Here is a 25,994-nt window from a genome sequence, read left to right on the forward strand (position 1 = left end):
GGAGAGCCTGAACCCACCTGAGAGTGTGGTTCATCCTGGGTAGCAGGCTCTGAAGTCCTGTACCCTCTGTTCTCCCAAAACTCTCCAAGGTACTAAGGCACTTCTGACGCTGATCATGTTATTATGGTGCCATTAGGGAGTGATTTAGAATCACTGGATGTGAACCAATATTAAATCTCAACCTGGGTATCATTCAGGGTTTTTTAAAAAGATTTTTTGTTTATTCATTTGAGCGATAGAGAGAGAGCGAGGGCACAAGCAGGGGGGAGGTTCAGAGGGAGAGGGAGAAGCAGACTCCCCACTGAGCAGAAAGCCGAAGGAGGGGCTCGATCCCAGGACCCCGAGATCACGACCTGAGCCGAAGGCAGATGCTTAACCGACTGACCACCCAGGTGCCCCTCATTCAGTTTTGAACTTACATAAAAAGGCTAATGTTCCAGCCCATGGTAATTCTATACACTTATTACAACCCACCATCTAAATCTATAGATTTGATAAGCTTATAAATTATTGAAGTGATTCTGAGTACTATTTATTGAGGACTTAGGCAGTGTGCTAAGCACTTTCTGTGCTTTATTTCCCTGTCTTTTCTCACCAAACTTCTGTAGAAGGTGTTAGTCCCACTCAGTAAGCAATTTGCCCAAGATCATACAGCTAATAAGATCACGGTCAGAGTAGACACCAAGGCCTGACATCTAAAACATGCTTACCCTGAAAATATGTAGTTTAGATTTCTTAAAGTCATTAACCATGGAGTATAGACTTTTGAAGAATATCATTCCTAGTGAGAACACTTGAGCAGGACTTTGGGGGAAATATCCCACTGAAAGCTGCAGGATTGTTCATTCTAGTCTTTGGGCATAATGGTCTCACACAAAGAATGGGACCATGCCATTCTTAAATGGAATCAATGGGTATTAACTGAAATATGAAGAGTTTAGGTTAAATATGTAAGACATTTTTCCATAGTAGAAAGTTGGGAGATGCAGGAATGTGACTCGAAGGAAAAGGACAGAATCTGTTTCCCTAGCCTTTTAAACCATGGGATGGATTTTCCTTTGGGCAAAAGTGGACAAGATTGAGAACGATGGGTCTGGACCTCTTTTGCGATAGGATTCTGTAATCATTCTACAATTCTAAATAGTGTCCTCGCATTATGTTCCTTTAGTAACAAGTCATTTGAGATCATGGGAGCCAAATGTATGGAGGCTCCAATAAGAGAAGCCTGAGATCCCATTATCCTGGATAAGATCCCATTATCCTGAACTTTAAAGTGACAGTTTAGACAAGAAACGGGTCATTGCCAAAGGTAGGGTGTGAATCAAGCAGGAGGATTTTATCCTGATTTGATATTGGTTAATTAAATACAATTTGACCAGTTTCTTTCCTAGTCTGGAGGTACAAGAGTCAATCCTCTAAAGTCACTGAAAAGAGAGGAAAAAAAATCCCCCCCTCTTCTTTGCTGCTGTGGGGGAAGGAAATTTTTTGATCGTTGATCAGCCCTTAAATCTATGGCATGCCTCTCTCCAGAGAGCTTCAGAAATAAAATAATAGCTTTTTGAAACAATGAAGGCTTTTAATTTTTACTTCTTAAAGTAATTAATCATTGATCAAAGAACAAAATACCCAGGCATGCAGCAGCTGGAGCAGGAATTTGAGATCTACTCAACGCATGTCTGTGGAAGGTGTTAGCTGTCCGCTGCAATGAACAATCTGATTAGTGAACATCATAGGTTTGGGTCCTTTGGGAGGGGAGTAGGGGTTTCAGAGATCATGTCCGAGATAAATCAATCAGCAAGAATTTTAATACAATTTGGAACTTTGATCCATTAAACTGTTCTCTGGTGATTTCTTAAGGCTCTGTATACTTACTGCTGCTAGATGCATCATTCTTTTGACACTAATAAATATGGGAAGGCCTGGAAAAGTCTGGGGGGCTAGAAATTGCTTGTGAACCAGTAGATCTAGCTTTTTAAACTAATTTACTGGAAAATATAATCATGGTTTTTTTTTTTCAATCATAGAAAATATTATTCTCTATGTGCCATTAAGCATGGTAGTCTGGTTTTTTTTTTTTTTTTCAGAAGCAACAATTTCCTAACACCCCAAATGCACTTCAGTGTGCTATTTTAAGAAAAATATACATGAGTTATGGATTTGAGCAAAATCCATATTTAATCCAGATTATAAATTCCGTAGTGGTTTAAGAAAGTGTTGGCTTTTATCTCATTATTCAGCTCTCCAATTTGTCCCTTGGACTCTCTTCAGAGGTTCTGATTTGAATGTACCTTTTCAATTGTTTTCTTTATTGATTTAATCTTATAATTTGAGGTTTCAGACTGATTATCCAGCTTTTTAGACAGCAGTACAATTTTTTTTCCTCTCTGCTTAACACATCGCAGGAAACTGAGTGTCAGGTTTCTGTCTCATATGTTCCATAATTCTGCGTTCTGGTGTGTGATGCCGGCGTAACTGGTATAATTTGAGACAAATAGCGATCTTTCCAAGTTTCATAAAATAAATGCTTATAATTTATAGCATTTATAGGAATTAGAAATGCAAATATTGAAATGCTTTAGAATAGCACATGGTTACAGTTTTTCCCTTTCAGAGGGGTGGAGAGTGAAGGTGACCTGCCCTCCGTACCAACTGCAGCTGGCTTCCGAGATTGTCCGAGAATCAGTGGGATGAGTCCCTTAGAAGGAGGGTGTGGAAAGACAAAGCCACCACCACCCTGTCATGTTGTTGGTGCTAGTTTAGAGAGATGAACGGGACGCTCACGCGGCCAGGCGGGCTTGTTCGTAGGTCCGTTCAATATTGAAAATACAGCAACATTTAGGTGGATATAAGCGTCCCTGTCAGTTGTTGAAGTCTCCACTGTTGATGCCAATCGTGTCGCCCAAATGTCTTAAAAATCTGTTTAAATAAAAATGTCGAACACTCATATGATTTCTAAAGCTGTGGGGGGCATTTGAGGCGATCTACATGGTCGGGGACAACGGCTTAATTATCTCTTTATTTCCCACAATGGCTAGAATGGGGGTTTTTTTGCTCAAAAATTATGTATTTAACAACAGAATAAAGGATTGGATCTAGTGCAACTGATATCCCAGGCAGACATCACTGCTTTGCATCCCTGAATAGCTCACTAGTCAACCTGAGTCTACTGTCACTCACCTCAATGGCTCCAAAGGTCCCCCTGGAGTTGACCCAATGCTTGAACGGTGGTGATCTCCACTCATTGATCTGGTCTGTACTTGAGCGTGTGGTCTAGTCCCTTTACCACAGGACAATCTTTCACATATTTTAAGGCAGTTATCATGTCTTCCCTTAGATATCTCCAGAATATGCCCCAGTTCCTTGTACCATTGCTTATAGGGGACACAGTGTAAAAGAAAGGAAATTGCTAGGTGAATGCTCAGTATACTTGCACTTGTGCCCTGCCTTGGTTATTTATGAGTGATGTGATGTTTGGTGGGCCCTTAATCTCTCTAGGCATTTATAGAGTCATGTATAAAATGTCATCTTAATATTTTTCTGCTTACCTGATAGTATTGTCTCTGGTATCAAACCTTCTGAAAATTAGAAGATGTTAGAGAAACACAAGATACTATTATTATAATAAGATGTTGTTTCCAACTGCTTCCCCAATCTGGTATCTTTCCTCCAGCTGTATTTGTTGTTCGTCTTTGTGTTCCTTAAAATGTAGTGACTGGAATGAAATTTAGGGTTCCATCCATGACTGGCCTGGTACAAAGTACAATAAAGACCAAAGGAAGGGAAAGGAAGAGCTGAACTCACCTTATTTAAAGCTTACCATGTGCCAGGACCTTCTTTCTGTATTTTAATCTTCATAATAACTCTTGCAGGCATGTATACACAGGTAAGTCAAGAAAACCTCAGAAATTCTAAGTAACTTGCTCAAAGTCACCAGGTCAACTTGACTCATGTTCTTTCTAAGACCCTGCCATGTTGCCCATAACTCTGTTATCCCCACACTCCCTTTTGGCTGGAGCATAACACTAACTTGTATACCAAGATTGCTTGGGGCGCCTGGGTGGCTCAGTCGGTTGAGCGTCGGACTCTTGATTTTCACTCAGGTCATGATCTCAGGGTAGGGGGATCAAGCCCCGTGTCGGGCTCCATGCTCAGTGGGGAGTCTGCTTAAGATTCTCTCCCTCTGTCCCACCCCATGCTCTCTCTCTCAAATGAATAAATAAATCTTAAAAAAAAAAAAAAAGATTGCAGCAGGCTAAGTGTTTCAGGTTTTCATTTTTATTTGGTTTCACATATATTTCTATACACCCTGTACTTGTGCAACAGATTTGGGAAAACCTAAATTCAGGCCTTTTTATAGATTCATTCTATGCTTGTGTTCACAACGTCTCTGTTTAAGAATTCACTCTGGATTTGTTTTGGGGATAAACGTCGGGCTTCCCAATTTTTAGTTCTTCCATTTCTTGGAAGATTGATTTTGAAAATGGAGACATCTGTCAGTCTATCTTCTCTTTTCTTATCCTCCCTTTTTCCTTCCTCCCTTTGTCGCTTCCTCCCTAAGTGACTTAACACATATAAAGCACTCAGAAGAGTGCTTGTCACATACAAAGTGCTCAAAAATGTTAGCTATTCACTTAACAAGTAGTGATGGAGCATTTCCTATGTACCGAGGACTATGCCAGGTGCTGGGTATACACTGGGGACGAGAGAGGAAATAATCTCTGTCCTGTAGAGTTCACAGGCCAGTGGGGGGATGGACAAATCCTTAGGGTGGTCAGGGACCACCCTTTGAAGAACTGACATTGAAGCCACCACCTGAATAATGAGAAATCAGGCAATGCAAGAAGTTTCTTGGCAGCAGAATCCTGAGCCCACCGGGACCACTGCTTCTAGACCCTGACCTGTGGGTCTGAATTCACCCGAAATGACTCAACACACATTTAGTAATTCCTCACTCAGCTTGGTGTTCATCTGGTGATGTGTTCAGCCATTTTCAATGTGAAGACCATTCTCCCTTTTGGAAAAACTAGAAGCGATATGAAAAAGGATAAATAGGCCCAGTCTTTCTTTGTTCTTCATCTCTCTCTGAATGTGGCCCGATGAGCCATTGCTGTCTTCCTTGGTGTTTTCGCAAGCTCGCACTGGGCTTCCACCTCCTGTAGCCAGCTGAATAGAGGCCCACAAAAATATCAGGTCCTCAGCCATGGAATCTAAACTTTACTTTATATGGGGAAAGGGACTTTCTAAATGGGATGAATTTGAGGATCTTAAGATGAGGACCTCATCCTACATAGAATCACGTGTCCTTATAAGACGGAGCAGAGGGGGATTTGACACAAATGGAAGAGGGAGAGGCAATGTGACCTGGCAGAGATTGGAGTGATGTGGCCTTAGACAATGGAGGGCCACAGTCACCCCAAATTGGACGAGGCAAGGGATTGGCTTCTCCCGTACAGCCTCCAGAGCGAGCACAGCTGCCCACCTGGATTTCAGTTTCCTGATTCTGAGTTTGGACTTCTGACCTCCGCAATTGTGAGGGGTTACATTTCTGTGGTTTTCAGCCACCAAATTGGTGGTGATTTGTTATATAGCAGCCACAAGAAACTGATACACTCTCTTACATTATTCTTCGATGTTTCCGAAAACTCGAAACTCTTTTGTAATCTCCTGGGGTCGTATGCTCCTCCTTCCTTTTTTGGGGGGTATACATGTTATTTGTGTTTCCATAAAACACATTCCAGGACTTTAAGGAGGGCATGTGATGTAATGAGCACTGGGTGTTAGATGAGACTGATGAATCACTGACCTCTACCTCTGAAACTAATAATACGCTATATGTTAATTAATTGAATTTAAATAAAAAATAAACATAAAACCCCCCAAAAAAACAAAACAAAGAAAACCACATTCCATATGTTTTGTTTTAACATCTGAGCTAGCCAAACTGCTAACCATCGTGGAAAAAAATTTTTTTTTTTTAATCGCATCGTTTAGAGGTCAGAAAACATAAAACATTGTTTGGACAGATATGTAATAATTTTCAAATGTCTTTCTTCTTGGCTTTTCAAATATTGATGGTTTAAGAATGCTTACCAGTTGTTTTTAAAGTAAGAGAACCCTTGTTCAGTAGATTCAAAATTTTGATTAGAAGCGCTGTGGTTGCCAATAGACCAGGGAAGCTAATACCTGGCGGGGAGAGGCTGTGCTGGGAGGGGAGGGTGTTAGCACAGAGACCCAGAGTGAGCCCCCTCTGCAGCACAGCCCCTGTCTCCAGCAGCCTACACCTCCCAATGAACCTGCCTCCTTTTTGTGGGACAATTTAATGCCCCCTTTGAAAAACTTTATCAGAACTGTGCAGGTAAGTGGGTTCCAATGTAAGAGCAATAGAGCATTCATGTTCACTAATATCCTCTTTTCTCCTTTTTAGTTGAAAGAGGTTTTGTTTTGTTTTGTTTTTAAAGATTTTATTTATTTACTTGAGAGAGAGAGAGAAACAGCATGAGAGGGGAGAGGGTCAGAGGGGGAAACAGATTCCCTGCCTAGCAGGGAGCCCAATGCGGGACTCGATCCAGGGGCTCCAGGATCATGACCTGAGCCGAAGGCAGTCTCTTAACCAACTGAGCCACCCAGGCGCCCGAAAGAGGTTTTTTATTGCCGCCTGTCTAATGTTCAAAATAATCAAATCTTAGAGAAGTGACTGCAGTTTACAAGGGCCTGGAACAGCCCCATATATAATTTCTGTGTTTGCTCTGTGTAACGAAGTATCATTCCTTGACACTCTTTGGAAAGGTGGATACACGGAGGAAGAATTCACTGCCGTCAGGTTGACTCGGCTTTCGCTCTGGCGCTGCTGGGGCCCATCAGGCCTCTCTGGGAACGTGGAAGGGGTTCAGTGGGAAAGGTGAGGAAGCAGCTGGAAGGGAGCGAGCGAGGATTTGGTAGGGAGACGCAGGAGGCGCAGAGGAGAAAGTAAGCAGGTTTGACCTACATTCCCAGCTGCCCGGTCTGCGAACGTCAGAACTCAGGTCAGTGCCAGAGGGGAGGGCGGCCAGGAGCACTTGCGCAAGAGCATCGAGTTGGCGCCCAAAGATGGGACCCTATGCATTTGCCAAACAGTGTCACCAGGGGCGGGTTCAGTGCCTGGAGCCCCGCTTCCGGACACACCTGTGTTAATCTGCAAATAGGGCACGTCTTCTTTCTTAGCGAGATGAAACTAATTTATTCTGCCACATGCCTCAGAAATACTTAACCTTGTTATCTGATCGCGGCCCACTTTCACGCCAAGGTGGGCGGAGCTGTGCGGACTCCTGTTCCTAGAGGAAGAGGTGGGCTGTCTGAATGAGAGGGTCTGTGGGGTCGGGATACTCTGCAAGCGACCCCTGGGACAGGCCCGGGGGGCTCAGGCATGCCTCCAAGTCAACCTGACACTGTGATGTTTCCACCACCGGTTTACTTCTCTAGGTATGGACCTCCTGGATTCCTGATGAGCGAAACCTACCCTATCCACAACTAATAGTCAAAGAAAAATAGCAGTGGAATAACAAGAAGACTTTGGGTCTGTTTCTCTTCCGTTCTCTAAGCCAGCATTCCTATTATCGCATCTCGATATCTGACCTGAGGTTCCCATCACTGTCCAGCTCTTGTATTCTGGGCTCAAAGCTCTTTCTGGAGCATGCACTGAGTGGAGGGCAGGGAAGAGCACAGCACACGAGCCTTGGTCCTAGAGGGGGACCAAATGCCCCAAACCTGCAGATGACAGGCGCTCTCCCATGGCAACAGACGCCCACAGTGTACTTGCCGGCAGACAGCCGAGGATGGGATCCAGGCGGGTCCCGGCACTGAAAGCCTCCATCGCGGAGGCCTTGCAGGAGGAGCAGAGTGGGAGGAGAGGGGGCCGCACAACAGGGCTGGGCCCAGGGTGAGGCGAGTGAGGCATTTGCCTCTAATGCAAAATGGGAGGGGCTGCCAGAAACTCAGTAATCAAGATAAAGAATATTTTAATGCAGTATTTAAAAAAAAAAAAAAAAACGAATACAAAATAATTACTAATGAACAAAATGTCAGGATTTTGAAGAACAAGATTGATATTACAGATTTTTTTTTCTTTTTTTCTCAGACTCTAGTGTGGCTCCACACGGTCCTGTCACTGGAGCCTAGAAGCAGGGAGGGAGAAGGAGGTGGGGTGAGCATGAGTGATGGGTACACAGGTACTGAGAAAGGAAGGGGAAATGCACGCACATGCTGTCAGGTGGAGAAGCATGGCTGGGACCGGGTGCTACCAAGGGGACAGGAAAGATGAAGTGTGAAATGGGGGAAGAGGTGTGAGAACCCTTGGGGGTGGGATGACAGTCACAGTGAGAACAGGCAGGATTCGTCACGGTGGATTTTCAGAAATGTTGGGGAATGTTCCATAGAAACAATTGTAGCAACAGTGTATAGGATGGCCGGTAAAGGGCACGGATTTCCTTTGGGAAGTTGGTCGGGATCAATAGAGGGTCAGCAGAGGCATCTGCTGAGGCTAGCTGTGGCGCTGGAGGTAAAGCATTTCCAAAAGGCATCGTAGAGGAAGAGAACTGGCGGAACCCAATCATTTGGACATGGGGCTAAAGGACAAAGAAGCAAAGCAGACTAGACATCTGCCCGGCTTCTGGGTGGATCTAAGTCTGACCTGCTCGCCAGGCGATCTCCGGCTGCAATTGGCAGGCGGGACATGCAGTGATGCTTTTAAAGGACAAGTGGTAGAAGCGCACTGGAGCGTCTTGTGTGTAGAGGAGAGGCCTGAGCCCCGTTGAAGCAAAGGGCTCAGAGTAGGGGTTCAGAAATAATGAGTGAGAGGTCAAGAATTTGATTTCCCTGCTCGGTGTTTCTCAAAGGTGTGATGCTGTTTGCATTTTGGCAAAACAAACCTTTGTCACGTGGAACTGTCTTGTGTGGCTCAGAAAATTAGCCTTCTTGCTCCTCTCCGCCCCTCCCCACCTGACCCCCATTAAATGCCGGTGGCACTTCACAGCCACTGGGACAGTTGGAAGGCAATACACATACCCAAATTCTTCCCATTGGTGGCTGACCCTCCCACACAGGACCACTGAGCACTCCTCTGGGGAAGAAGAAAATCTGGATTCAGGGGAAGAGTTATCCAAGAGCTGCCAAGAGGTAGAGTGTGGCAGAAGATCCAAAGGCAGATAGGTTCCCCAAAGGAAGGTAAGAAGTGGTGCCAAATGGAGCAGAAAGATCAACGAGTAAGGACACCCCCCCAAAACCAAAAGACAACTGGGGAAGTGTTTCTCACCACACCTTTCATTATTCCAAAACAGTTAGGTGTTGTCCTGTATGGGAACCTGGATGGACTTTTTTCAAGCAGGGCTCAATTTTGATGTTTCATTGTTACAGTCACGTTTGGACAGTTAGGTGATTTGAGAATCCAGTTGTCTTAAAAATGCCACGTAGCTAATCTATGAATTCTTTGTATACATGTTTGCATATATACATGTAATACGGACTGATTCGTAGGAAGAATGTGGTTTTTATAATTGAAGTGTTGTCTCCTGGCCATGACGTAGCCATTAAGTGGATACATTGTATCCACATGTAAGACATGTGGAGCCATCTGTAGGATGACAATATGCAAATATCAGGAAACGTGGCTAAAATTTGCCTTTTACTTCTTTCTAAATGTAAAGAATATTTTTGTGGGTGTGTGTGGAAATGAAAGGGCATACCATCATTTTAAAATGAACTTGCCCAACTATAAATGGTAACTTTTATAGTTAAATGGAGTCGAGAAGTTGATAATGGTTTTTGCCTTATCAGTCCAGGACCTTCAACGACGCACAACCTGCCTTTCTTTGTATATATGGTTTACCTTTGAACTTGCATAAAAGTTTTGTTATGATTTCACCTTCTGGAATATTCTGTCATGGAGGTAAAATGGAGAAGGTGACTTTCAGGTATTATTTTTCCATTCTGTTTCATATGTTCTTGTGCTTGGACATGAATTTGGCCTGAGGTCTTTGGAATGATCGTGGTTGTCCATTTCCATTAGGTTCTGTTGGTTATACTGAATCAAATCAGACACCGTTTTGTGAATCCCTACTCGGCGTTCCAGCAAAGTCTTCTCTAAGTTTTTGGTTTTGGAGTGTCCTGCTATCCCAGCCACCGTGTTCTCCCCAGATCAGAAAAGGAACTATGGAGTATTATTTCTAAATATACAATACTACCTTTAAAAGTTCTTCATTTCTCTTTGCCGATCTTATACTGTCAACAGAGGTCTTTTCTTCTTCTTGTCTTGCTCAAAATGAACAGCCCTTTTATGAATGCCTTGAGACTATCCCACAAAGCTAACGGTGAGGGAGCAGATGCCTCGTTCAATTTCAAATAGAAGGAAATCTGTTGTCTCAAATAATCCCTAAATTCAGACACTTTCAGACAGCTATTATCAAGAGACCACATTCTAAGAGCAGATGTGTTATTAAGGCTGAGAAATGTTATGAGGACTTCGTGATCTGACAAATGATTTCAATCTACCCAACATTCCAACATTTCATCTTTTAATAAGTTAGAGATTTAAAATACCCATCTTAGGGATACAAGTTGTGTAAGGTGGTTGGGTACTGGATTTGTAACTGATACTTCATTTCCATGCAAAACCTGCCCTAAATTATGCCTACAGGTCCCTTTTATATACAAAATCTGTTCATTTGACTAAAGCAATTATGAAGTATTTTAATCTCTGTATTTAATCCTCTGGCTCCTTCCTACATCTACAAAACACGGCTTCTGCCTTTCAGTGAGGAACGAAAAACAAATGCATCCAGCCTTCAGTTGTCCCACCTAAATGTGCTCAATCATTTCTTTATACCATTACGTTTACCTTTATGTGATTACTCTATTTAGAGCCTTTTCAGGGAGGCAATTACTGAAGATTCTGCTGAAGGGCTAATACTCTCCCTTTCTTGTCTGCAGCTAAAACTCTCTTTTTTTTTTAAAGTGCAGTAGTGTTCTTACACTCTTTGGATAATAGACTCTTCTTTTGGGTTCAAGTGACTGTTTTCACCAGCCCTATTCAGAATCACGAAGTGTACCATCCGTAACAAAGTGTACATTCCTCAGCACTCGCAAACTGCTTATTATATAGGGGTTGTGCTTTGATCTCCTGAAAATACCTGCAGTTCCAGGAGATTTTTACATAATCCTATCATTGTCAAATATAATAAAACTTAGATCCTGGTGAACATCAATTACTGTAAATAACCGGAAGATCAACGAAGGCCTCTAGCTTCTCTTTAGCAGAGAGGTCGCCAACTGTACCTATATTTAAAATTTTCATTCCACCTGGTCTTAGGGAAGGTGGCCCGTAAAATGGCCTGGCCTGGTTTTCTTTAATCATCTGGAATGGCTCTCCTGACTCAACATTTGGAGCTGTTTCTTTGGTAGGCAATGTGGGAGGGGAAATAGATCATCTCCTACCATTCTCCTTATGACTGATGAGGCTTTTATCTCAGACCCTAAGGATCAGAATTGGACAACTTGATTTGGAAAACAGATGACAATTACACTGTAATTTTTAAAATATGGTAAATTGCCTACCAATGGAAATGTTGTATCACAGGTAGAATGGAATCCCTGGCCGGGCTGAAGGGCAGGGGGGCTGGCTGCCTTCCGGGGTGGAGCCAGCACTTGGCCTCAGTATGCGTGCGTTACAGGCAGGGGACAGAGTGACCCGCCCGTGGGGCTCCCCCACCCCCGCCCCCCACCGGCCAGAAGGCTTCTGATCTCCACTGTTAATGAACTTAACCAATCTTAGATCCTGGTGAACATCAATTACCGTAAATAACCGCAAGATCAATGAAGGCTTCTCGCTTCTATTTCTGGATATCATCAGCTAAAACCTATTCACTTATTCATCCGGTCAACATTTTTTAGCTCCTACTACGTGCAACATGAAACAAACATGTGTGGAAAGCCTTTGGAAAGTAGACATTTAAAGAAACTTGCTCCAGACCACAGAAATGAGATGAGGGGGACCTAGTTCCAGGACGTTGTTTAAGAATAGGGAACTCGCACGAGGGGTTGAAAGAACACTAACATTTGTGGCAACTTTGGTGTTTACAAGCTTTGTGATTTAGGTCATGGGGCTAAAGATTCCTAATCTCTCTAAAATGGGGGTGACTAAATAAGCACCTGTTGTACACAAGACATGTTGGACACTTTGAGGAATACAAAATGCATGAGAGAGGGATTCTGGCCTTGCTGGATTTCCAGGAGCTCTGGGAGCAGAAGAGCCAGTGATCATGACACAAGAAAGCTGGGGAGAGGGGCACAGGTGCTTTGAAATTCATGCAGGCAAGTGGCTCTTCGCATTCGCAGAGGTCGGGAAGGAAATGCATGTGGGTTTGTGTCTGAAGGAGTGGGCAGGATCTGGAGGTACAGGAACAGGTAGGATTTTACCTCAGGCAGAGGCAGCATGGGAGAAAGCCCTCGGGGGTGGGACGGAACTCAAGTGTCAGGCTTCGGGTCAAAGAAAGGGCTCTGCTTTGCTTGCTCTCTTGCTTGTTTATTTGTGGTGAGGAACACTCTTGATCTCATTCGTAGGCTCAGAGGAATTTGTCCAAGAAAAGATTTCAAAGGTGTGTTGAGGGAGTGGCAGGCAAACAATGGCAGAGCGTCCTGGATCAGGTGAGGGGCACAGGGACAGGGGGGAGGGATGGACATTGTGCAGAGAGAGAAGGAGAGGCCAAGCCAAGAATGAGTTCATGCAGAGGTTCAGGCAGAGCTCACAGGGCCTGGGGAGACCCTACCTAATGGCGTCTGTGTTTTCCATGACAGGTTGGCATCTGTTGAGTCAACGGAGCCAGGGGTTGGAGACCGAGAAGGCTGATGAAGATTTAGAAGCTCTGATGAAACGGAGAGGGAAAGGGGCCAACTGTGGTTCTGTAGAATCGCTAAGCAGTCCCGAGGGCCCGGCTGAAATGGGGAATCATGCGCTTGCAACGGAGCCAGATGGGAGAGTGATTTCCTCTAAAAATCTGAGCAGGGAAAATGCAGGAAAAGGAAGTATGATGGGGGCCAGGTGAGGTGGCAAGCAGGGGACAAGATTGGTGGCGAACCCCAGTAAGTAAAAAGATGGAGCCAGTTTTGGGTTGGAGGGGGTTCTTGGGGAAGTGGGTGGATGTTATCTTCCTTGAGGAGGAGAGAGGCAGGGTTTTCAGCAAATTTCCTGTCTCTGAAGATTAATGGATTGAGAATTTCATTGTGCCGGGTCCAATGATAAAACTGACAAATAAGTACATTTTTAAGGATATATATATATTTTAAGATTTTATTTATTTATTTGAGAGAAAGAGAGATAGCGAGAGAGCACAAGCAGGGGGGGAGAGGGAGAAGCAGGTTCCCTGATGAGCAGGGAGCCTGATGTGGGGCTCGATCCCAGGACCCCAGGATCATGACCTGAGCCGAAGGCAGACACTTAACCGGCTGAGCCACCCAGGTGCCCCTTTAAGGATATATTTTAATGAATATTTTAAAATACCGGAAAGGAAGCGCGCAAAAAAACTCTTGAGTTCCTTCATGTGACTTCGCTCCTAATGTAGACAACACTTGGAAAATAACCCACTCAAGGAAGGCAGATGGATTTAAACCGATAAACCCACTCCGCCTACCTCCTGGATGCTGCTTGGGGTGTCGTGCTGAAGGATGTGTGTGGGGACCCATGTAAGATGGTCAACCTGTGACAGCAGCGAGGTCACAGAGGAGGGGTGGGGAGTACGTGGTGCCTCCTGCCACTCGTGAAGTGTAGATAGAATATGGAAGTTGGGTATTTGCTCAGGGATGTCACCAAATCTTGTGCACATTTCTTCCTTTGTTATTATCAGTTTACCTTACCAACGAAACATAATATTTACCTATATCTTTATAGATTGCAAGCATTCTGTATTTGTAATGCCCTTTGAGCTCTTGCACAGGAGATGACACGTAGCACAAATTATAGTAATGTGAGCAATCTTATTTTGTCAATTAAGTGTTGATCTAAAGTACCAGTGGGAGAACTGTTTGCTTTAAGTGAACTATGTCCATGGAAACGTGATTCTTATATCTTTCACCTTCTGGAAGCTTTAAAAATATTTGCACTTTAGCAGGCTGAAAACGAGAAAGAGAAATGGAATGGTTATTTTATATTATCAGGGAAAAGAAGAGAATTAAATGTTTAGTGAGACCTGTTTTAGGATCTTTAGGTGTGTTCTATTTTGGGTGATCCACTAAGTTATGGAACTGAGTGAGGCTGAGGGAGGTAGGAATTTGCTCCAGGGCAAATAGCTTAAAGGTAGCAACCAGAGAGCACAAATCTAGGTCTGGCTGGCTTCAAGTCTATGTTCTTTCCATCACTAGGAAAGAAGGGGAGTGTTGCCACCTCTGCCCAGGGATAACTTGCCTAAACTAAAAGTAAATGCTGCAACGCTGTCAATTTTGCATGTAATGCAAGGTAGAAATTATGATCACTATAATGTTGGAATTGTGGCTCTCAGCAAATTGCTCTCAATTTTTATTTTTATCAGCAGGAAGAGAGGTTTTTAAAATGAATCCATCTAGTTTTGCTTTTAAAATGGATCTGTAAGGAAGGCAAAATTGTACAAGAGGATATTATCAATTGGCACTTACTGAACTTGCACGTGTGTGCTAGAGTTGAGGGACCCCTTTTGCTAACACTCCTCCGATTTTCTTTGGTTCTTTTTCTCTTGTGCTATTAGAACCTACGCTGGGTTTATGCTTTCTCTCAGCAACTTTCGGTTAAAATGTGATGCTAGTCCTGGAAAGTTAGGGTCATATTATCCAGCTGAGCATTACAGAGGTATTGATGGTTATAAACAAAACTAATGAGTGGGGTCAGTCCTCTGAAAATCCAAAGACAGGGACGCTTGTAACCCTGCAGAGGGTTTTTCTGGGTCTCCAATATAAATAGTTTTTCTAACTCAAAAACAAATCTGACATATTAAGTGTTTTATTGAAAGCCCCAATTATGTCTAGAGTTTTGTGCTGGGTTTATTTTAAAATGTATCTTGAAAAGCCGGTGGTCCAAATTCTCCAGTAGACTTACACATGATGAGAATCTGTCCCTTTATATTTAGCTGCGGGCCACCTAACAAGTTCTTAGGCGAAACACATTATTTGCTAGTACAAGAAGAATAAATACTGTATTTGGAAAGTTCCAGTGTTCTTCTTTAAAATATCGCTGTTTCCATAGCAATAACATAATGTACTAAAGAGTAGAATAGTGTTTCTTTAGAAACCACGTGTATGGGTGCACATTTCCAGGAAGGGCTTTGAAGAACTCACCTGCTTGTGGCCCCAAAATGGAACAATGGTGATGGATCATCTTATGAGATGGAACTTGACCCCATATTTCACCGCCTGGTTAGATGTCGGCTTTCTGCTTTTGGTCATGTGTGTAATACTTTCTTAGGCTCTGTGCTCTGAGAGGGTAGAGAATAGATTTATATTCATTCATTCATTCATGTAGTCAACAAATATTTATCAAACACCTATATGCCAGATGCGGTTGTAGGCACTGGGGACTCGGTGACATCATGGAGCTTATAGTTCTAATGGGAAGAGGGGGTTAGGAATAGTAGTAACTGATACTGTCATTCCTGGGTTGTTCTAGCATGAGCCTCGCATTACAGGCAGGAAAGGTTGTTTTAGGGGGTTATACAATTAAGGATTGCAGATAAACATAAAGGCTTGGGGCAGTGGTGAGTTCTGTGCGAGCGAATGCTCTTTGGGAAGATGCGGGATGTCACTTAGGATGTGCTTGTGATCTTTAAAACTGGTATTCGGTTGAAAGACTCTTTGAACACCTCCCTCTTCTTTATTTTGATTTGAGTCGGGTGCCTTTGCCTTCCTGTAATCCTCTGCATTTGTTCTGTGTGCCGATTTTGCCCTGATGAGCCCCACCTTGCTCCAATCCCCCACCCCACCCCACCCCCCCGAACTCCTAAAGCCGGGAGTGTGGATGCGTGGCAGGCGTGTCCCTGGAAGGGCCGCTCCTCTAGTTCCCTAATGGTTGTCTAGCATCTGGCAGAGGGGATGCAGGTCACGAATGTCTCCATGCTGGGTCATCACTATTCAGAGAGAGAACAGTAAAAGGAGCAGAGTGTCCCCCACCCCCTCCCGGAGGCCACACATCTTTGTTTGTTACACAAGGCTCCACTTGTGCTTTCAGGAGCGAGACCTTGAAATATTTACTGTCTTGAGAAACCCGTGTCTATCTGCCATGTGCAAGGGCCTTTTGTGCCGCCACCTTGCTGATGCCCTGGTCACGAGCAGGCAGCAACCTCTTGACTCTCTCAGGCTTTGACAGGTTTGCCTAACTGTCCACGTTGCTCCAAAGAGCTCATGGTTGCAGACACTCTTCAAGCCGCTCTGGGAGCAGAAGGAGCTCCGTGGGCCAGATGTGGGGTCACAGAGTCACAAATGCTCCCAGGGTGGCCACCCTTTGCTTCAGAATCAGACAAGTTGACCAGCTACCCCAGATGCCTTCTTAGACCCTGCTAATAAATCAGTCAGCAGCGAGGTCACAGACAGACTGCAGAAATGTAAGCCCATATTTTCAAGTAAGCATTTCAAACTTCTGCTTTTGTCCCCCCGCAGGGCCAGAAGTCCCAGACGGGAGGGAAAATTGAACTCCATCAAGGAGGTGCAACCACTGTGATTCCACCCAGATGTTCTTTCTTAAATGCAAAAGGCATCATTTTCTTGCCAAGAAATGGAATGATTGATCAAGCCTTCTTTAAATCATTCCATCTTATCCATTCCCATCTGAAGGGGTAGCTAGTGCATTAATATTAATATTCTTATTATCTCCCTGGAGAGAGGAATGCCCCAGTAACCCCCCTTCCAATGACTGCCAACACCACGGGGATATGAAGTTAGGGGAGGAAGCAACTGATGCAGGGGCTGCATTTGTTTTATTAGCAACAGCTGGTGATGGTCCCCTGCCCCCCCCCCCTTTTTTAATGCTATGCTTGTCAGATCCAGCTTCTTAAGACTGGATGGCAAAGGGTAAGACAAGAACACAGCGCATTTCAGCCTTTGCAGGCAGGAAAAGGGGATTTATGTTAAAGATGGCACAGGCAACATTCAGAAGCTAATGAAGAAACTTGGTAAAAGAGTACCTGCTCTCAATATTGTGTAGGTAACATTTGAGCAATTAGACACACATATTGAGTAACTGAAACCACCTGTAGGATTTGGGTAGGAAAACCCACTTTGTCTTTCCTTCTCATTTGTCCAGGATACTTTTATAGAAATAAAAATGTGGACTGCACATGTCTCCCATTTATCCTTAGTGTAACTTTAAGAATGTTCATGATGAAGGGCGGAGTTTGCAACACCAGGGCTCACTCTAACTGTGTTGGAAACACTTGACCATCAAAAGGAAATCTGTGCCATTTGCCCAACAAAGAAATAAATCTTCCTTTACTCACTTTTGCCCTGATTTCTATCTGAGAAGCCCAAATGGACACTGTTTCATCTTATTGCACATGTGGAATCTCAGGTAGCATTTTCAGGATATTACATTCACATATGGACTCTATATCAGACAGAAACTTACAGCTGGTTCAACATGTGTCCTTCGTAATTGTAGTTATTCTGTTTTCTTATATATTTTTTTAATCTGATCAAAATTGAATGAATTTCGTATATGCAGTAAATTACCATGCATATACCATACTGTCAGAGTTATGAAACTGTTCCAGTTTTATAAAAATACCAATTATATATCATGCAAATAAGAACACATGAATTTGCATATGAAACCACATTATAAGTATTAGTAGGAAAAGGGCATGGCAAAGTAGTGTGCTGTTTGCTCAAGTCCATAATTAGTAACTATTGGGAAAAGTGGTTAATATCATCTCCAAAACATGGATCCATGATATGCCTGCCTCTTGGGGAGAGACACTAGAACAATGCCAAATGGAAGGAACTCTTGGCTGCCCTCCCTCTTTCTCTCATATGTGACAAATTTAAGACATAAATTTCTTCGTTTTGGATCAAGTATTTTAAAAAATAAAAATCTCGCAAGGTAACAGTAACGCTCACAGGACTGATGCTTGGTACTGGGATGGAATCTGAAGAACAGCAACAAACATACGACAGGAAGGCATGGGCCCTCTCTAGACTGTGCCGTTTCATGGACTGTGCACCTCCCTGCTCATCTTTTCTTCAGAGGGAAGTTCACTGCAAAGGAAGCAGATGCCCCCGTGACATGCCGGCTGCCATTGTCTGCCTAGATGATAGTTTCGTGGGTGCAGACCTAGGGGATCCATTTGCTTCGTGTAACTGATAAAACACAGTTTTTCAGGAGGGAGAAGGCACTGCATCCTAAATGAATGTTGGAATGTTATTTTTAGACACTCTAAAAATTATTGTGGGAGGCAGAATAATGGCCCCCAAAAAAGCCCACCTCTCAATCCCAGAAACTGTGCATATGTCACCGTACACAACAAAGAAGATTTTACAGATATGACTAAGTTAAGGGTTTTGAGGTGGGGAGATCAGTCTGGATGATCTGGGTGGCCTGATGTAATCACAGGAATCCTTCACCACAGAGGAGGGAGGTAGAAGAGGATTCAGAGGAAGATGTTCCTATGGAAGAAGGTCAGAGTGATGCGGTACAAGAAGGATGTTACTTGCCATTGATGGTTTTGAAAATGGAGAAAGAGGGTCTCAAGTCAAGGAAACTGGAAGAGACAAGGAAATGGACAGGACACTGTGGATGCCATTATTTTAGCCCAGTAAGACCTGGGTCAGACATCGGTGAGCCAGAACCATGAGACAACACATTTACATTGTTTTAAAGCATGGAGTTTGGGGTAACTTGCTGCAGCAGCAATAGAAAACTAATACACTTGTGATACATGTTTCTTTTTGTTTCTGAGGATTCTATTCCGAATTCATGACGCCGACTGCTTCTAGAATGTTGTGTTGGAAAACTCACCGACTCTCAAACCCAGACAGGGAAGAAAATGGATATGTAAGAATAAGGATGCGCCCCAAATGAGTAAGTGTGACAAGACTACTTATCATTTCAATTGTATTTTCTGAGACCCCTCAGAGGAAGCTGTGATTTTAGTTTCAAGAAATGGCATGACTTGGGGTGGTATTGCTGACGTCGGTTTTATTTATAAGTTAAAGGGAATGGCAATATGCTTTCACGTTAATGATTGAGCAAGTAGTCATACAAAATCCGAGTCCTAGTGCCTCTATTTTTGGTTAGTATGTTTGTCTCACAGAAAACTAGGTAGACGACAGTGAAATCAATATCTTTAATGTTATTCAGGGGCCATATTTTAAATCTGTGGGAGAAGTCTTGATCAAACAGTTCCTTTTTGTCTCATTCTCTTTCATCAGGGAAGTTAGAGGTGGAAAAGACTCACTAGATCATAAATTAATGATCCTGTGTTAATGTAGATGTCCCCACTAATTAATAAAGGAAAGTAAAATGTGAAGTCTGAACATATCTAAATACCCTTCAGTCTGGGAGAAAGATTAAAAATTGTTTTCCTCATACCTACATGAAATTTGTTTGTGTTTTGCACAGAAAGTAGAGTTATAAAATCCTGACCCTAATTAAGTCTTTTTTTAATTTTATTTTATTATGTTATGTTAATCATTATACATTAAATGATTAATTTTTGATGCAGTGTTCCATGATTCATTGTTTGCGTATAACACCCAGTGCTCTATTCAATACGTGCCCTCTTTAATACCCATCACCAGGCTAACCCATCCCCCACCCCCCTCCCTTCTAGAACCCTCAGTTTGTTTCTCAGAGTTATTAAGTCTTAACCTCAGTGATTCTTTTTAAACAGATTTTCTCCCCAACCAAGGGGCAGGCAGAATTAGGCAACATCAAAGAAGTCGGAAGACGTTCCCATGATGTCAGGTCACTAGGCAGCATCCCCACATAGAGCCAGACACTGAAGTTACATCTAGTTTCCCAGTCCCCTTTGCTGGTACTCTGATTTCCTCCTCGGGGGCTCCAGATACCCAGTGCATGGGAGCCGTAAGCCTAAGAAGAAATGCACCACTGGAATGGGAGTATGATTTTACAAAATAGTACACTTAGAAATGGAAGCTAATAAGAATCGACACAAACGAATATGGAAACTGAATGCCTTGTGTGACCTAGTCCCAGAAATGGTATACCATCATTTCTGTAATATCTTGTTGGTTACCAACACCCCTACTTGTAAGAGGGGGCTACACAAAAGCATGATACTAGGACGTGGGACTCATGGGGGCCCATTTTGGAGGCTGATTACCACACAGTAGATGGTTTTCCTTCAAAGACATTTATAAGGTTGGCCCTTTTAACTTCAAGTGACAGAAACACTTCCTTCAGAACTGGAAAGTTGACATAACTGTCTGCCCACATTCTCTTCTTCCAGAGCAGCAACACCCATAATGAAAGTATGAACCTCGAATGGAAAGACTGATATCATTAGTATGGAAAAAAATGATCTGCCAAGTAAATCATGTCCGTGAATAATCATCTCTATGTTCTGAGAGAGAGCCTTTCTTTCTTCTCTTTGCAAACAAGCAAACAGCAACAAAACAACTTCTGCCTAGGGTCCAACCAAATACTTCAAGACATGATTTTTGGGAAGTCACTGCATTTGCATGGCTTAAGGCAGAATGTCATATTCTCTTTCCCTTCCTTGACAGAGTCTCTTGGATTGTCTCTCTTCTTCATTACACATAGTTAATGGATAATTCAAGGCTCTGACGCTGATAAAATTAACAAATGTTATGTAGTAGTGGACACGATTGCAAAATCGTTGGCCAAGTCTTTGATATGAGCACATGCCAATGTCAAAAGCAGCAAGACACATGGGTATGTTGTGCCTCTTTATTTACCAAAGAAGTAAAACCAGGTGGGTTGATGCCAAGCATAGCATGTGCTTCACCAGCTCAGCAAATACCAAGATGTTGTGTCCACGTGAGACCCTTGTTTGGCAAATAAATAAATAAATAGATAGATAGATAGATAGATAGATAGATAGATAGATAGATAGATAGATACGTCTAACAGTTTTGAAGACGTCAATGCCCTGTGAGGTTTCCAAAAGGCCTGCCCAAAATAAGAATTCTCTGATAGTATCAGAGCACATCTCCTGGACAAAAACCACGGACCAGATACATTGAAAGATGTCAGTGATGGTCTTTAAGGGAAAAGGCTTATTAGCCAATTCTTCCATGACCTTTTTCAAATGCTTAAAAGAAATGCTGATGATTCTGGAATGGATGATTTTATTTGACAGAGATACTCTTTCAATATTCCTTCTCTGATCCAAATTAGAAGTCTCCTGAATGTTTTCCAGGACATGTGGCTTCACAGTTGTATATGGATTCTTTTCCTTAGGACTATTATAAGCAGCTTTGAGAGATGCATGAAAACAAAGTTTTTGTGTGGATGCACAGTCACATTTTGGTAAGGTTGCAACCAGAATTATCTACCTTGCCTGATGTGTTGAGAGGACAGACAGTTTAATTGGATTTATATTTCCACGGGGCTGGTCTAGGTCACACAAGAACACTGGGGCTTTTGTATCCCCTGATGTTCAAAAGTAAAAGTAGAAACAAAGATACAGAGGACTTATCAATTGTTTCTTTTCTCTGACATTTTCTCCAGTTTAACCTGGGCTTATGTAAAAAGGCAGAGATACCGGGTTTTATTTATTTTCATCAATATCTATAAGAAACAGCCTCAGGGCCATATCATGGTGGTGATGATTTCGGCCTTACCTGACCGGGTATGATATCATCCCTTGCCGCCCTGCACTCGTTAGAAGCAAAACGATACCATAATACCATGGTGGATATTAAAACTATTTTTTAAATGACAGCAATCATCAATACAACAGAAAGGCAAAACAAAGAAAAATAATATTCCCATAAGGCTCATCTGCAAATTCCATTATGGACCGAATGTTTGTGTCCCTCTAAAATTTATATGTTGAAACCCATCCCTTAATGTGATGTTGACTGGAGGGCCTTTGGGAGGTAAGTAAGAAATTGATGAGTTCTCAAGGGTGAGGCCCTTGTAGATGACATCAGTGTCCTTGTAAGAGTCGCAAGAGAGCCTCCGTCCTTCTCTGCTCTCTGCCCTGTGAGGACAAGAAGAAGTTGGCAGTCTGCAACCCAGAAGCGGGCTCTCACCGAAACCCGACCACACTGAAACCCTGATCTCAGGCTTCTAGTCACCAGAACTGTGAGAAATAACTCTCTGCTGTTTATAAGACCCCCAGTCTTGTAATAGCAGCCTAAATGACTGAGACAAATTCCCTAGAAAATCTTGCCATATTCACTTGGCTTCTTGTCTTTTCTCTACTAGACTAAGCTGCTTGTGGGCAGGAGCTGTTCTTTAATTTCTTTGTCCCAAAAATGTAACAATATCACAAAATATAAACAAAATAGTTATTTCTTATGATAACAGTTTACAGTAGCAATTACTATGCTTTGCATACCATCTATCTAAATCTCAGAGTGATTAATTAACAATGCTGGCCCTATAGTGGGTGTTCATGAAAACTTTCTTGAAGAAATGAATGAACACATGCATGAGAAAAATAATGCATCCACATATCTCCACAATTAGCTGGGGAAGAGAGTGGCTTGATAGAGATATTCCAACTTAACTGGCAGGTGATGTCCATGAGCACATCAAGCTCTCCTATCTCAAGAGTGATGGCCTTGGGATCAGGACCAGGGTTCAAATTCCATCTCTGCCACTTACTTTCTGGGAAATGGGTTTCCACTCATTAATTTACTCATTCATTCTATAAGCACTTGTTGCTTGTCTATTTATGTTTGGTCATGATGCTAGGAATGCTGCTAGGAACTCCTGTATACCATGACATGAATTTTAGAAGATTACTATGAGAATTCAGTAAGGTTGAATGAAATAACATGTGAAAGTACCTGGAACCTATCACAGTGCTTGAGTTGTAATAGGTGCTCAATAAAATTTAAATGCATGTTGAACAAGATCAGCCTGCTCCCTGTACCCTGAGCATGTTCACCAAGCAAACTTCTTTTTTTTAAATGATTTTATTTATTTATTTGAGAGAAAGAGAGAGAGCACAAGCAGAGGGGAGTGGCAGAGGGAGAGGGAGAAGCAGACTCCCCATTGAGCAGGGAGCCGGACACTGAGATCATGACCTGAGCTGAAGGCAGACGCTTAACTGACTGAGCCACCCAGACGCCCCACCAAACAACCTTCTCATGCTAATTTAATTTCTCAAGAAAACTCCTAGACTCAAAATAAGAAGTTCTAATGAAGTACATGTTCTCATCTTTGGTGTAAATATGTCTCCATATAATTGGCTAGTGTTTCTCCCTGTCCTTCGCTCTCCACCCCCAAACATTAAAAATATATATATTAGCATTTGACCATCCTTATCGAGCCCACATCGGAGGTGGACAAGGCCCTGTGATAGAATCAGTCTGGCCCATGAACTCAGGCTCATTCATTCATTCAGCAGGAATGCTCTGAGCATCGACTGTGCGCCAGGCTCTGGACCAGCTCTCAATAACTAGAGATGGAAAAAGCAGGATTGTGCCACCGGGGGCTCACGCTCTAAGAAGTACTTGTGTGGCAGCTTGGGGAGTCTGACAGGTGCCTGCCTAGCTCACATCCTGCATGAACCCAACAAACAAAACTTAGCTCCATGTGGGAGAGTGTGTGTATCTGCATGTGTTTTGACAACCATACATCCATTAGCACATCATGGAAGGTCCTGAACTTTATAAAAATTGCATCGTGACAGGAAGTTGACTTGCCACAATGCAGTCACTGAGAAGTAGGTTTAGAACATGACACGTTGGAAGCTCCATCTGGTTGTCTGAGCTATAAAACTGTGTCATTGACTCTTTTGTTTAGCAAATGTGTTTCATTCATTTGTCTGTTTATTCATTCACTTATTCAGCAACCGTTTGCTGAGAGCCTGCTGTATGCTGGAGATGGTTCTGGGTTCCAAGCTTTCCCATCAATCCAATCCCTGCCTCAAAGGCGCCATCTTCCATAATGAAGGCCAGCCCCTGGCCCGTGATTCCTCGGAACTTCTGTACTAAGGTCTGTATTACCTTTGGGTAATTAAATTAAATGTAATCGAAGCTTAACATAGATGCAAAAAAGTGTGCGTAAAATTACATTATTACAACTGAATATACTCATGTAACCAGCACCCAGATAAAAACCGAATGCCATCAGCCCCTCCCCGGAAACCCCTTAGAATCACCCCCACCCTCCAAACATTGATAACTCCTATCCTGACATGTAACAGTATACATTAGCTTTAGCTTTGACTGTTTTGTACTTTATATAAATAAGATCCCACAGTTTTTATCTTTAGGCATTTGTAAACTTCTGCCTGGATTGCTATATTTTATAAATTTTGTGGGGGTTTTTTAAATTTTAAATGATGAGAATGTAACTTATATAACTTCCTGGTAGAAAAAGCCAGAATCTAGAACAGTATCTTGGACAGAATATATGAAACTGGGTGCTCCTCAGCCCCTCCAGTTCATGCAGGCTCATGGAGAAGTGGACTCAGGGCCTTAACCAGGAACTTGTCTGAGGATGGGGATCTAGATTTTTATTCTAGTCATCATTCCAGGATGCTACTGTGTGTGTGTGTGTGTGTGTGTGTGTGTGTGTGTGAAATTTATCATGGCCTAATTTAAGCACTTCTGAAAGTGTGCATGAGAATAAAAAATGAGGTTTATTTTTTTTTTTCCATCCTAATAGTATTAATGGACAGTTTTCTAGACTGGAGTTAACTTACTGCTGACCTTTTGAATTTAACTGAAACACTATTCTGAGCCCTGGAGCTTCCTTCTGGTGACTTCACTGATTGACAAGAGAAGAGTGCCACAGGGTCCCATTAGTGATGGTATGGCAAGTGGTTTCTCTTCCCCTCCAACTTAGGAAACACCCAGCTGCCATAACCCTATTGATACTTACACCCACTGCCTATTCTTGTCTTCCTTTTTCTTTTCTTGTTTGTTTTTTTGTGTTTTTGTTGTTGTTGTTTTCTTCTTGACAGATTATCAGCATTAACTCTTACTAAAAGCCAAGCAGGTCCTTGGTCAAAAACCAACGTGCAACCCTACTGAAAATATCTTTCTATAAAAGTCACTTTCATTGTCAGCCTTCCCCGCCCTGCTTTTTCAGGTCGGCATTGACCTCCACCACGCACTCAGGACCCTAGCAAGTGAGTTGTTCCAAGAGATAAGGAAATACACCACTGAAATGTAGGTTTGTAATAGAGCCATTCTGGGAAACACTGACCTAGCAAATGGCCCCAGTGTATTCACTGTGGATGTCCATCTCTAAATAGCCCCAAACAAATTCTGTAAAGTCACAGCATGGCAAGCTGCTCAAAGGGCATCTGGGGAGTAGGAAGGCAGTGGTTGAAAAGTAAGAGAAGCCCAGCTGGCAGACGATTGCAGCACAGGAAGCAAGCTCCAGGTTGTGGTGGGCAGAGCTCAGAGCTGTTGAGCTGGAAAGTCATATCCAAGATTTTCCGCTCCCTACTTCAATACTGTTATTTTTACTGCTGCCAACTCAGTGTTAGACGCTGTACCTACCTTGGGACTGGCACCTCGTATTCTAGGTCATTAATCCATCTGCTGGCTCCCCATCGTCACACTGGCCTCCTAGAGGCAAGGCTTTGAGTCCATCACTTCAAGGATCACAGGCTACTTCAGAGCCTCCCCTCCCCTCTTCCTACACACCGATCCTCTTCCTGTTATTCCCAAGGAGATGCATCATAAGAAACGCTATTAAGCTTAACTGCCCCTCCTGTGTGCTGGTTCCTATTTTGCTGGCTGGTTCCTATTTGGATCCGGCTGTGGCTTTTCCACTCTCCCAGTGAGGTGGATGGAGGGGAGTGGGACATGGGGAGCCCAGGGACACATTCAGAAACACCTTG

At 43.0% G+C, this 25,994-nt stretch overlaps 1 long non-coding RNA gene across 2 annotated transcripts; it reads right to left on the reverse strand.

Annotated features, from left to right (window-relative positions):
* Positions 1 to 2,229: 2,229 nt before the first annotated feature.
* On the reverse strand, positions 2,230 to 25,994 carry LOC123846300 (uncharacterized). 2 transcript variants are annotated; one of them, XR_008506298.2, is made up of 4 exons: positions 25,651 to 25,994; positions 15,328 to 15,464; positions 3,178 to 5,163; positions 2,230 to 2,916 (listed from the first exon to the last, which is right to left on the reverse strand). It is a non-coding gene; the product is annotated as an uncharacterized LOC123846300 (long non-coding RNA). The 2 variants fall into 2 exon arrangements; XR_010412373.1 differs by lacking the exons at positions 2,230 to 2,916; positions 3,178 to 5,163 and adding an exon at positions 13,282 to 14,133 and having other exon boundaries at positions 25,651 to 25,990.

Source organism: Mirounga angustirostris, unplaced genomic scaffold (genome assembly GCF_029215605.1).
Source record: "Mirounga angustirostris isolate CCGP_5_RB_7025 unplaced genomic scaffold, mMirAng1.0.hap1 SCAF_6, whole genome shotgun sequence".
Taxonomy (NCBI): domain Eukaryota; kingdom Metazoa; phylum Chordata; class Mammalia; order Carnivora; family Phocidae; genus Mirounga; species Mirounga angustirostris.